The sequence below is a fragment of the Ahaetulla prasina genome, chromosome 1, assembly GCF_028640845.1.
Source record: "Ahaetulla prasina isolate Xishuangbanna chromosome 1, ASM2864084v1, whole genome shotgun sequence".
Classification (NCBI taxonomy): domain Eukaryota; kingdom Metazoa; phylum Chordata; class Lepidosauria; order Squamata; family Colubridae; genus Ahaetulla; species Ahaetulla prasina.
This window is the reverse complement of record NC_080539.1, coordinates 176,315,691-176,328,747: the sequence shown is the minus strand read 5'-3', so window position 1 is coordinate 176,328,747 and position 13,057 is coordinate 176,315,691.

Here is a 13,057-nt window from a genome sequence, read left to right as displayed (position 1 = left end):
GGAAGTCAAACATCCTTGGAGTATTTGGTTGCAGTGAGCTCCAAATCGTCAGATCTGAAGCAGAAGGGATGGTTATGATTGAAAAGTCCAGGAACCCAAATATGGTTCAGCAGCAGTTCCAGGTTTCTAGGAGTAGAGCTTTCTCAGGCAAAACATTCCTGTAGAAGAGTAGGCAGAGCTGAGGTGGGGGTGGGATGGGGGCAGAGTTAAACATGTCATTAGCTTAGAATCCTTATGTTGGCACAAATGATCCAAAATCCAGTCCCTCTTTAATTCCTTTGGCGCTTATTTACTGCCAATTTAGTAATGACTAGATTCTTGTCTATAGATTTGAATAAATCTTCTATGCTGCAACTTAATGTATAGACTTGATTCAGATTCTTGGAATCTGACAGTTCCAAAGAGAAAAGTACAGATTTCTGGAAAGCAAAGCCATGATCTACAACCGAGATCTGCTGGACAACAAAATATACTAAGTGGCGTCCACACTGTTTCTTTCTGTTGTGTTAATTTTAGGATTGAGATCAACTCAGTGAAAATGTTTTGAGTAAACGAGATTTCCCCCTTTCATGGAAGTGTTTTATTTCCACAAGATAGTGAATACAGATCAACCTGCAGGAAACGCGAACCCTATGGATAGCATGATAATGAGATGGGTGTCATACACACACACACACACACACACACACACACACACACACACACACACCCCTATATCATTCAAAGACAACAGAAATGGATTGTCTGTCTTTTCCTCTAGGCTTGGATAAGATGTTTGGAAATACTCTTGGGATGCAATCCCAACTCATTTTGGGAAAAGTGCTGCTGACTGAGGTATTTTCTTCTTCTTGTGATTTTTTTTTCAATGCATAAACCCAAATGAAGGAAAAAGGAAAGGAAGGAAAAAGGCCTGTGAGAAAACACAGTTGGAGGAAGAGTTCACCTATTTTTACTTTAAGATTAAAGTCTTTAACTTGCTTTTTGTGGTTTTGAGATAGAAGTTAGTTTAAAAATAAGAGGTACAGCCTCCTATGCTGTAATATTCCATGGCAGCCTTCCCCATCATGGATAGCTTTCAGAGGTGTGGACCATCTGCCAGGATTCTATAGCCAGAATGGTCATTGTGGAGAATTTTGGAATTGAAGGCCACATCCAGCAGTTGGTTTCACATTATGTTACTACTGGTTCGCCACACATGCTCACTTCTGCATCTCCAACGATCCATCTGTTAAACTACTGAAGTTCGCAGATGACACAACAGTGGTTGGTCTCATTCGAGACAATGACGAATCTGCATATAGACGTGAGGTCGAACGACTAGCCTTGTGGTGCGACCGTAACAATCTGGAACTGAACACACTCAAAATTGTAGAAATGGTGGTAGACTTTAGGAGAAACCCTTCCATACTTCCACCTCTCACAATACTTGACAACACAGTATCAACAGTAGAAACCTTCAAATTTCTAGGTTCTATCATATCACGAGATCTAAAATGGACAGTTAACATAAAAAACATCATCAAAAAAGGACAACAAAGACTGTTCTTTCTGCGCCAACTCAGAAAGCTCAAACTGCCCAAGGAGCTACTGATCCAGTTCTACAGTGGAATTATTGAGTTTGTCATTTGCACCTCTATAACTGTCTGGTTTGGTTCTGCAACCCAACAAGAAAGACACAGACTTCAGAGGATAATTAGAACTGCAGAAAAAATAATTGCTACCAACCTGCCTTCCATTGAAGACCTGTATACTGCACGAATCAAGAAGAGGGCCGTGAAAATATTTATAGATCCCTCACATCCTGGACATAAACTGTTTCAACTCCTACCATCAAAACAACGCTATAGAGCATTGCACACCAGAACAACTAGACACAAGAACAGTTTTTCCCCGAAGGCCATCACTCTGCTAAACAAATAATTCCCTCAACACTGTCAAACTATTTACTAAATCTACACTACTATTAATCTTCTCGTTTTCATCACCAATCTCTTTCCACTTATGACTGTATGACTATAACTTTTTGTTGCTATTACTAAGGGTTAAATTGCAACCTATGACCATCATTTGTGTTGTAAATGTTGTACCTTTGATGAAGGTATTTTTTTTCTTTCTTTTTCTTTTTCTTTTTCTTTTCTTTTATGTACACTGAGAGCATATGCACCAAAACAAATTCCTTGTGTGTCCAATCACACTTGGCCAATAAAAATTAAATTAAATTAAATTAAATTAAATTAAATTAAATTAAATTAAATTCTATTCTATTCTATTCTATTCTATTCTATTCTATTCTATTCTATTCACGCGCCCGGTTCATGCATGCCTGGTTCACGCATGCGCTTGCCTTCCACACATGCACCCGGCCTCAAAAACGTGACTAGATAAGATGGCATAGAGCCAGGGTGGGTGGGCCCACCCATGATTTCTGCTACGGGTTCAGATGAACCGGTCTGAACCAGCTGAATACCATCTCTGGCCACATCCCTGGAGGACTCCCTGGAGTCCTCCTGGGTATAATGTTTGATGGATAAGCAGTTTCTCTAAAACTTCTACAAAGTTCTTAGGGATGGAATTTGGTGTTGATGTATTAAAGCCAAGATGAAAGATTTCATAATATGAAACTAATTTTACACTTTTAGCTTGGGGGTAAGTTGGCTCTGAGCTTATTTTTACATTTTTTCCTGTGCAATAAATTGTAAATAAATATCTATGCTCTATGAGTACCGTTTCACTCACAGTATATCATGCATATGATTCTCATTCTGACAGTGTTGAACATTCCTGCCCCATGGAGGCCCTGGCATGGTTGCAAAACTTGCTTCTGTAAAATATATATATATATATATATATATATATATATATATATATATATATATATATATATATATATATATATATATATATATATATATAAAATATAAAATAAAATAATGTTTTGCTTTTAATTTAGTTTCCATATGTAAGATGCCATTGTTTGCATTAAAGAGAAGGGAAGAATGTTTTTTTTTTTTGAATAACAGGACAGGCAAGGATGATGAGACAATCTTATGTCTCCACAATCTTTGATCTGTAACGAATTGTAAAGTATGATTTATATTTGTTAGCAATTTTTGAATCTATTTTAAGTTTCGGGAAACAAATCTTACAGGATATGGAAGAGAAAGAGAGCTCTTTGAATTAAAAAGTATTCCTGGGACATTCCCCTTTATGTTTTGTTTCTGGATGAAGAAGCAAGGGTTAAAAAAAGAGCATTGGTTGGGAATACCTATGACAATATGAGAGCCAATATGGCGTATTGATCAAATTGCTAGATTAGGAGTAGGAAGGCTGAGTTTTTAGCCCGCCCTTAGGCACAAAAGCCAGTTGCCTGATTTGGGGTCAATCACTCCTTGTCAATTATAGACTGGAAGTTGAAAAAACATCCCTCTATCTACCAACCGACCAACCAACCAAGCAATCTTCATTGGATCATCAGTGTGGTAGATTACAGCCCATGCTGTCCATGCACATAGTTTAGTCCTAGTCAGAATTGGGCAAACCATAATAGTGTTGGAAATCATGGCTATGTCATCTGTCTGTCAGTGGCCTCTTCGTAGAATCAAAGGCTCTTAATGGGAAGTTGCAGACCTTCGTGTCCTTTGTTCTTGCCACAGAATCCTGACTGACCATCTTCAGAGCACAGCGGTTTCCTGCCTTCCCATCTGGTTGTACTGCACTGCCTGTTCCCCTAGGGGGCGCGTTAACACTGTAAGAGACAGCTCAGTGGAAAGCCTGTTTATTTTCTCCCTTTGAAGAAGACAGGACTAATTCTCTTACCGAGAGAGCAAACTTGTGGCCGAGTTGAGAAGCAAGGCTCAGTGGTCCACCATACAATATGGGTTTTGCCAGGGTTCAACGTCATACAAAGCATGGTTTTAGCAATGATTTATTTCATAAGCCACAAGAGCCTGTGATTACAACAAGTAGTAAACCATAAGCCCTGGTTTAAGCTACAGTGTGCCGAAAGCCAAAACCAAACACTGCTGTGACAAGTGAATTCTATTTCTGTAGATATAAGTGAAAAGGCAGTCTTACACTAGCCTTCTTCCAAATAATACTTGTTTTATCTGTGTATATTTACGTTCACAAAGCCAGTTTGGTGCAGAGGTTAAGGTGTCAGACTAAAAACAATCATGAGTTCTAATTGCATAAATTATATACATACATACGCACATACATACATCTGCCCAGAGTCACCTTGTAGGTGAGATGGGCAGCTTAAAAATTTCATACGTACAGTACAGTGGTGGGATTCACTTACTTTCCCTATTGGTTTGCAAATGGGAGCACGCACCTCATCTGCACATGCAGAAGGCACGCGTTATGTCAGGTCGAGTGGGTGGAGTCTCCCACCATCGCTGCTACCTGTTTGCGCAATCAGGAGAGAACTGGCTGAATCTCACCTCTGATACAGTACACGCATACATAGATACACATTCCTAATTCAAGAGGATGTCCTTCCCTGAGTTTGAAACATAATGCTTCCTCTACTCATACTTATTAAAATGTTTCTGACCCCATCAGATTGGTGAACTGAAGTTCTTATAAGATGTACACCTCCTAGTATTGTCTCGAATGAAAATAAAGGATCATTTTCTCAGTCTGGAAAGGGAGTAATACGCAAAAAGGCTCAACTTAAAAATGTCCCAATAATTCCAGAACTGACATTGGCTTCAGCTAACAGGAAAGCATTTTAAGGAACTCCAGAATTTGCTTCAAACTGTTGCTCCCCTTGTTAAAACCTCTTGGGTCTGGATAGTTGTCTATCTTCAATACAGAAAGACAAAGAGTTTCCTTTAAAGGAAAAGTCGTATGTGATAATTAATATTTTGGGGTGCACATAATTGAAGGCTCCCTGTTTTATTGAATGACTTTGTTTCAGAATATGGTAATAAGAAATATATCATAGAACCAATTCATATTCTTCTATCTTTCACACTTACTAGGCAGCATATCATAAGCAAAGCATTTAAGAGTACAATTTCACAGAATGGAAATTTGAAATACACTACTGAAGTTAAAGAAAAGAAATGCTGTAAGTTTATTTTTTTAAAGACGTAACATGAGGACATTTGTACATGAAATGAAAATACTTGGATTCTATAGAAACAGTCCAGACCTTAGAAACAGAAGCAACTATAAGACTGGTTCATGACAGGAAGAAAAATCCATGACAGACTTCCTGTGGTTCCATACATGTCCAAGTACAGAATTTTCAAAAGAGCCAGCCAAAAGAGAAGCTTAAAGGATTTATGCTGTGATGCAATTTATGCCAAAAACTTTTAGGCTAATTATATTTTCCACAAAAACAAAAAACAAAAAATGAAACCCAATCATAATTCTAAAAGATGGGATATAACTTCCCATCTGTACTTCACAACTTGAAACTCTGGGGAGACTATCATCCTTTAAGTGAACTTCTCTCCTCATCCTCCTTTTGATTTTCTTCCTAGAAAAGTCACATCTTATTTTCCTATACCTGATACCAAACCTACGTTAAAAGGATTTGCGCATCAGCCTAAATCAGCGGGATGGAAACTTCAAGGACAAATACAACTGTGGGGATCACAGACTGTGCATAGAAAAACATCAGAGGAGGAACATACCATGCCATATTCAGTTTTCTGAGCTAGTATGACATGCTGAAACTTAACCAATCACACAGGTTGGAGTCTGTTAGGCTAAAATGTGATTGGCTAATATATGATTCTCTATTTTTTTTAAAAAAAAAAACCTCACCACACACAGTCAATATCTTCCTTATACCTTGGTGTGTTTGAGATTGGCAATCCAAGGTTATACACGTGGTCCTTGATTTATGGTGTATCGGGACTGGAATCTTGGTTGTTGAGTGAAGCAGTCATTAAATGAGATGCCCACATGATTAATTCACTCAGTGGTTGCAATCAAGGCACTCCTGGTTGCAGCCATTAAGCTGCAGAAGCTGCTTGTTAAGCAGAAGTAGTGAAAGAGCTGCCTCCTAAATTCAGTTTATCTCAATATGTGGAAACTTCTGGATCAGTTCTCCGTTTCTGCATCCCAACAGAGAAGTTCAGCTCCCCTCAGCAGGCAGCTCTTTCAGGCAGCCAGATCCCAGAAACAAGAGGGAGCCTCTCAGCAGGCAGCAGCAGCTCACAGCCTTCCCTTCTGACTTCCCCATTAACTTTCTGGGAAGCTGGCAGAAAAGATTGCAGATGGCAATCATATAATCTGGGGTGCTTAGGAGCCAGTCATTAAAGCAAACAGATTGCCAAGCACCCGGATCACTATCACATAACCACGGGGTGGCGCAATGTTTTGTGACAGGTCATAAAACACCCTTTCCAAGGTCATTGTAAATCTGGACTTTTGTAAGTCAAGGACTACCTATGGCTGATGTTTCTTGTAGGACCTTATAGAGAGAAGCTAATTTCTTAAAAAGTTCTGCTCTATGCAGAGGACATCTTCTGAAAGGTAGATGTTGGTTGCTGGGCAACAAGTAATTATTTATGTACTAGGGATTGTATGCTGCTCCAATCCAGCAGGACTCGCTCGTCTACAGTAAAAGAGTTAAAGTACTATAATGAAATGATATCAAATATTTAAATACAAATGTAGTAAAATACATGAATGCAAAGGATTATCAACACTAATAAAGGCTCAGTTATAACATCAATACAGGCAATGGACAAGGCACCTGTGAAAGGCCACCTAAAGGGGTGTGGAGATCCACTGATTTGTATATTCCTGCTTTTGGGGCAAGTGTCTGAGGGCCCCAAGGTGATTGGAGGTCACATAGCATGTGGGTCAGTGGTGGGTTTCAAATTTTTTTACTACCAGTTCTGTGGGTGTGGCTTGGTGGGTGTGGCATGACTTGGTGGGAGTGGCTTGGTGGGCATGGCAGGGGAAAGATACTATAAAATCTCCATTCCCTTCCCACTCCAGGGGAAGGTTATTGCAAAAGCCCAATTTCCTCCCGATCAGCTGGGACTTGGGAGGCAGAGAATAGACGGGGGCAGGGCCAGTTAGAATTTTTACTACCGGTTCTCCGAACTACTCAAAATTTCTGTTACTGGTTCTCCAGAACTGGTCAGAACCTGTTGAAACCCACCTCTGATGTGGGTGATATGGATTTAAGGGAGAGCTTTCATTGGGGGGAGTTTTCGTTGTTTTTAACTGTAATGTGTTTATTTCAAAACTAAAACTAAAGTTAGCACATTTTTCATATTCACCAAGTGGCAGGAAACTGATATCAGTTTTTGGCAATCATGGTAAAAGAAGCTACTCAGGACTTTGAAAATGGAACTTGGAAGGTACATTTACATTAACTCCTGTGCAATATAATGACTTGTTTTTTGTAAACCATTGTTTGCGTTCCTCTTATTGTTTCCATGTTTGATGCCTTCTCTTTCATCTATACATGGTCAGCTTATTTGTGTTGTTTGCTTTGTGTTCCTATGGTTTATCACCCCTTTTCCTGTTGATCCATACTGATTTGCATCTCTTATTTTCAAATAAGAAAACCCCTCAAAAACATTTCAAAAAGACCAAATGATTGATTTGCATGAATAATCTTCAACTTTAGGAGATGTGGTAGCTCAGTGGCTGTTGTGCCTTGCTCGCTCCCCCCGCCGCAGCTGGGCCCCTCTTATCTCCTGCCGGACGCTGATAGTGCTGAAGAATGTCCTGGCATGCCTCCAGCCCCCAGCCCTGGCACCATGCCTGGAGAAACCGAACAAACAAACCTCCCTCCGATAGCATGTGCGCCTGAAGCCAGCCACGAGCTGGGATTACCAACAGCTGGAGACGAAATGATGCAATGGATAGATCCACGCTTCTGGAGAATGGAGAGGTGACGTCACCAAAAGGAAGGGAGGGGCAGGCCTGGATAAGTGCTGAGTCATGGAGCCACACCCCATGGCCTATATAAAGGATCTGCTTTCTGGCATTCTCTGAGTCAGGCAAAGTTTAATCTGGATTGCTGAAGTCACATCTTGGATTCCTGCCTGCCCTGAGGACTCTGATAGGACTTTAGCAGAGCTTCAGAGGCACGCTTGATACGGACTTCCCCGACCCAGCCGTCAGAGGAGGAGTGGGACATGACAGTGGCTTAGTGACACTGGAGATGGTCTTTGTGCTAGCCGTTTAACAGACTGAACAACGGTTGATAAGAAAGACAGAAAAGAGTGAATAATGTACATGTAAGTACCTGGAGAGAGCAGAAGAGAAGAGAAAGAACTGGAGAAGATCACAAAATACAAAGACGTGCAAATAGAAATAGAATGACTATGTCAGAAGCAAGCAAAGGTAACTCCAATGATAATAGGCGCCTTGGGTGCAATCCCAAAACAAGTGGAGCATCATTTGAACACCATCGGAATTGACAAATTCACCATCAGTCAATTGCAGCTTTACTTGAAACAGCTTATATCCTGCCATGATATCTGTAACACTATCAAATATACACACCTGCCTATTCCAGGTCCTTGAGAAGTACTCGATCAATAGACAAAAATGCCAAATCCAATCTGAACACCTGGCTGACTGTGCGGCGAACAATACTCTTCAACTTTTGGAAGGCAAATACTTTGTGAGTGGCAGTTATCTCAAAGATCATTGTTCAGGTGTTTCTACATAACTGCCAGCTGTTGAACATAGTTATCAGGGGATGATATCATGACTCCCCTGTACGTGTGGGAGGAACACAGTTATTTGCAACAGGAGAAAGTGTTTTACACTTTAGTGACCAACATTCTTCTAGTATTTTGAGCTTCATCTTGTTTTGATGTGACAGATGGTGGCTGTAACATATAAAGCTGGTGTCAATGATGCTTATCTGTAATGTTTCAGTAATGATGGGATGGCACTTAGCCTGAAGCAAGGAACTGAGATGATCACCTTGGTTCTAATCCAGGACCAACTGAAAATAACAGTGGAAAACATCTGCATGCAGTCTATTGCTGAAGACATTCTGTTTTTTCTTGAATTACAATTTTCCTTATTATTGCCAACTGCTATGAAGATATAAAATATGAATGCGTTTATTATGAATTATGTACATCTCAGATGTTTCTAAAAGCATTTAAATTTTCCAGTATAAAGGATACTTTTTAAAATAAGAATTGATTTTGATATATCCAAAAGATTTAGATTAAAAGCTTATTCAGAATTTTTGTAATATTGATGACTGCTATTAAAAATGATTAATAACCATGCTGCTTGATAGGAAGCATCATGGTTTGACATGATACATGCAAAAATAAGATAAATGTATTAAATTCTGGTGTAAAAATCATTCATTTTGCCCTGAATTTAATAGATTTATCTTGCTTTATCCAATATTATATTGACTGTGGGTTGAGAAGAATGTTAATCTTTACCATATGGTAATAAACTATAAGACTGCATTAGTGGCAGGAGAATATTTTATTTAAAAGGAGAGTCAGAATGAGGTATGGATTAGCTGACAAACAAACATTCAGAAATTTGTGTATCTTCATGACCAAAGCAGTTTGAAAAGAAATGCTGAATTAATGTGGATAAATTATTCTAGTCAAGTGACTCTATTCTGCATAGACTTGTATCTAACTATCTTGATTATTAGGGAGGATTATATAAAGGCAGACATACTAATACCACAATCACATCAGCAAGATCTTCACACTGGGATGGCTTTTAATTTAGTGGCAGAGTCAGAGCATATGCTCTGTAGTGGAAATGTGTATGTTCAATTATCAGCATCTCCCAAGTACAATTGACAAACCACACACACCAGTTCCAAATCTTATTAATTCATTTATTAAATTTATATGCCTCCCATAATGCTATTTTATCATCCTAGAGAAGCATATAACTCAAAGTAGACAAAGGAAGCAGTGCTCATTCTTTCTTCCATGAAATGTTGGGCAACCCATGTTGACAATCACAGTCTTTGCAGAGGGCTATGCTAGGGCAATCCAGGAGTCTGATTCAGGATACTAAGGTGATTTCCATATACATGGCAGGTTCAATTGTTTTGAGAACTATTTTGCATGGAAAATTTGGCCATAGTAGGATTAAGCTTCTGCAAAGATTGGCAACATGGGTTGCCCAACATTTCATGGAGGGAAGAATGAGCACAGCTTCCTTCGTTCATTGTAATGAGCCATGGTGTGCAGTGTTTAGAATGCAGTACTGCAGGCCAATTCTGCTGACTGCCAGCAGTTCGGTTCTGAACGGCTCAAGGTTGACTCAGCCTTCCATCCTCCCGAGGTCGGTAAAGTGAAGACCCAGATTGTTGGGGGCAATAGGCTGACTCTGTAAACTGCTTAGAGAGGGCTGTAAAGCACTGTGAAGCAGTATATAAGTCTAACTGCTATTGTATTTGCTTGAGTGTACCACGGGGGTGGGGGGAGGGCTTGCTCTTAAATTGTACTTTTTTTGAAAGAGAAATCTCAGTTTGATAGTTTTGATGCTGGTCACATGAAAACTTGTGAGTTATATCTAGCCTAAAACTTTCATTAAAACCAGACTTAAAGTGCTAGATGATCTCCCAGATCCATTTTCAATAATCAATGCATGTCAGTACTAAAAACTCTGCTGAGTCATGTCTTCAGAGGTCAGCATTGCCAAAATTATGTTGACAGGGAAGAGACTGCAGCTGTTCAGACTTAATTAGAATTTTATGTCTTTGTATATCTGTTCGGTGATGGGAAAGCCCCGAGTTTTAGAAGACTGTGCCAGAGATTCTTTGTCTAATCTTGCACTAGCAACCAGAACTCTGTGTTTCTCATCTATAAAATGGGAACAGTTTCCTTTAAAAAATGGAAATGGGGGATAGATGGATAGACAGACAGAAAGACAAACAAACAATCAAATAAATAAATAAATAAAGGTAAAGGTTTCCCCTATGCAACCATGTCTGACTCTAGGGATGGTTATAGATAGGCAGGCAGGCAGGCAGGCAGGCAAGCAGGCAGGCAGACATAGATAGATAGATAGATAAAGCTAGAGAGAGAGAGATAGAAATAGAGATAGAGATAGATAGAGATAGATAGACAGAGATAGAGAGACAGAGACAGAGACAGAGACAGAGACAGACAGACAGACAGACAGACAGACAGACAGACAGATATAGATGACAGTTAGATAGAGATAGAGATGGGGATAGACTAGATAGAGAGAGCGAGGGAGAGCGAGAGAGATAGAGACAAAGATAGAGATAGACTAGATAGAGATAGAGATAGCGAGATAGCTAGAGAGATTGAGATAGATAGAGACAGAGATAGAGATGAGATAGATAGAGACAAAGATAGAGATAGACTAGATAGAGATAGAGATAGCGAGATAGCTAGAGAGATCGAGATAGATAGAGACAGAGATAGAGATAGACGAGATAGAGATATAGAGAGATATAGATATAGATATATATAGAGATAAATAGAGATCGAGATAGAGAGATAGATAGAAATAGAGAGATAGAGATAGAGATATAGAGAGAGATAGAGACAGAGATAGAGATAGACTAGAGAGAGAGAGAGATAGAGATAGAGACAGAGATAGACTAGAGAGAGAGATAGAGATAGAGACAGAGATAGACTAGAGAGAGAGATAGAGACAGATAGAGAGAGAGAGAGAGAGAGATTACATACATTTGATTCGTTGTGTAATCAGGATTGTCTTCTTGAGTTTGTCACCCTAAGGCCAACAACTTGAGTGCGCTTTCAGTTCCAGTTTTTTGTTTCTGCACAGTTGTTTCTTATTGTTGGGCCATGCCTCTCAGCTGATAGATTCTGCCTCAAGGCCCACCCACTTGTTCCTGTGTTTCTCTTTTATATCAGAGATATCCTTAATGTATGAAATGATTTATGCGTGCGCCAACTCAGGAAGCTCAAACAACCCAAGGAGCTGCTGATACAGTTCTACAGAGGAATTATTGAGTCTGTCAGCTGCACCTCTATAACTGTCTGGTTTGGTCCTGCAATCCAACAAGACAGACACAGACTTCAGAGGATAATTAGAACTGCAGAAAAAACAATTACTACCAACCTGCCTTCCATTGAGGACCTGTATACTGCACGAATCAAAAAGAGGGCTGTGAAAATATTTACAGACCCCTCACATCCTGGACATAAACTGTTTCAACTCCTACCCTCAAAACAACACTATAGAGTACTGCACACCAGAACAACTAGACACAAGAACAGTTTTCCCCTGAACGCCATCACTCTACTAAACAAATAATTCCCTCTGTCAAACTATTCACTAAGTCTGCATTAGTATTACTATTAGTCTTCTCATCATTCCTATCACCCATCTCCTCCCACTTATGACTGCATAACTGTAACTTTGTTGCTCGTATCCTTACGATTTATATTGCTTGTTTCCTAGTATGATTTGATTGCTTATTTGTACCCTATGACTATCATTAAGTGTTGTACCTTATGATATCTTTTCTTTTTTAATGAACAAGACAGAACTTAGTTGAAACCCTGAAGCACCATCTAATTCTATTTATAATCCTTTGTTTAGGGTTCTCAAGCCAATTTACCTACCACATTATACTCATATCCCAGTTGAATTAAATTAATTATACAATTGAGATTTCAGGCATAAAGTACTTTAGCTGAACACAGAATTCTAGTCATGAAAATTCTAAATAAATTGAAGGGATAATGTGGATTTGTTCTGGTCTTATGAAAAAAAAAACTTTTTCAGGTAAGGAACTGTCTGTCAGAAGTTCAGAATACCCACATCTCTCATCAAAGTTAGAAGAAAACAAAATTTGCACAAACCTCCTAAGAAATTGACCACTTAGCAACAGAGTCAAAAGCTGATCAGTGGCACAAAATCTACAGTTTAGCTAGGATAAACTTTTTTTAAAAAAAATCATTTAACTGGTTTGAATCCATAGTTATAGTAAAGGTAATTGGGTAAGCTGCAGTCTCATATTTTTGTTCTAAATGTTTATTTTATTGTTTTAAGTAGAACATAAATAATCATTAGAAGTGGATCAAAGACTTTATTTTATTTTGGATTAGATGCTGAGTTCAAGATATAA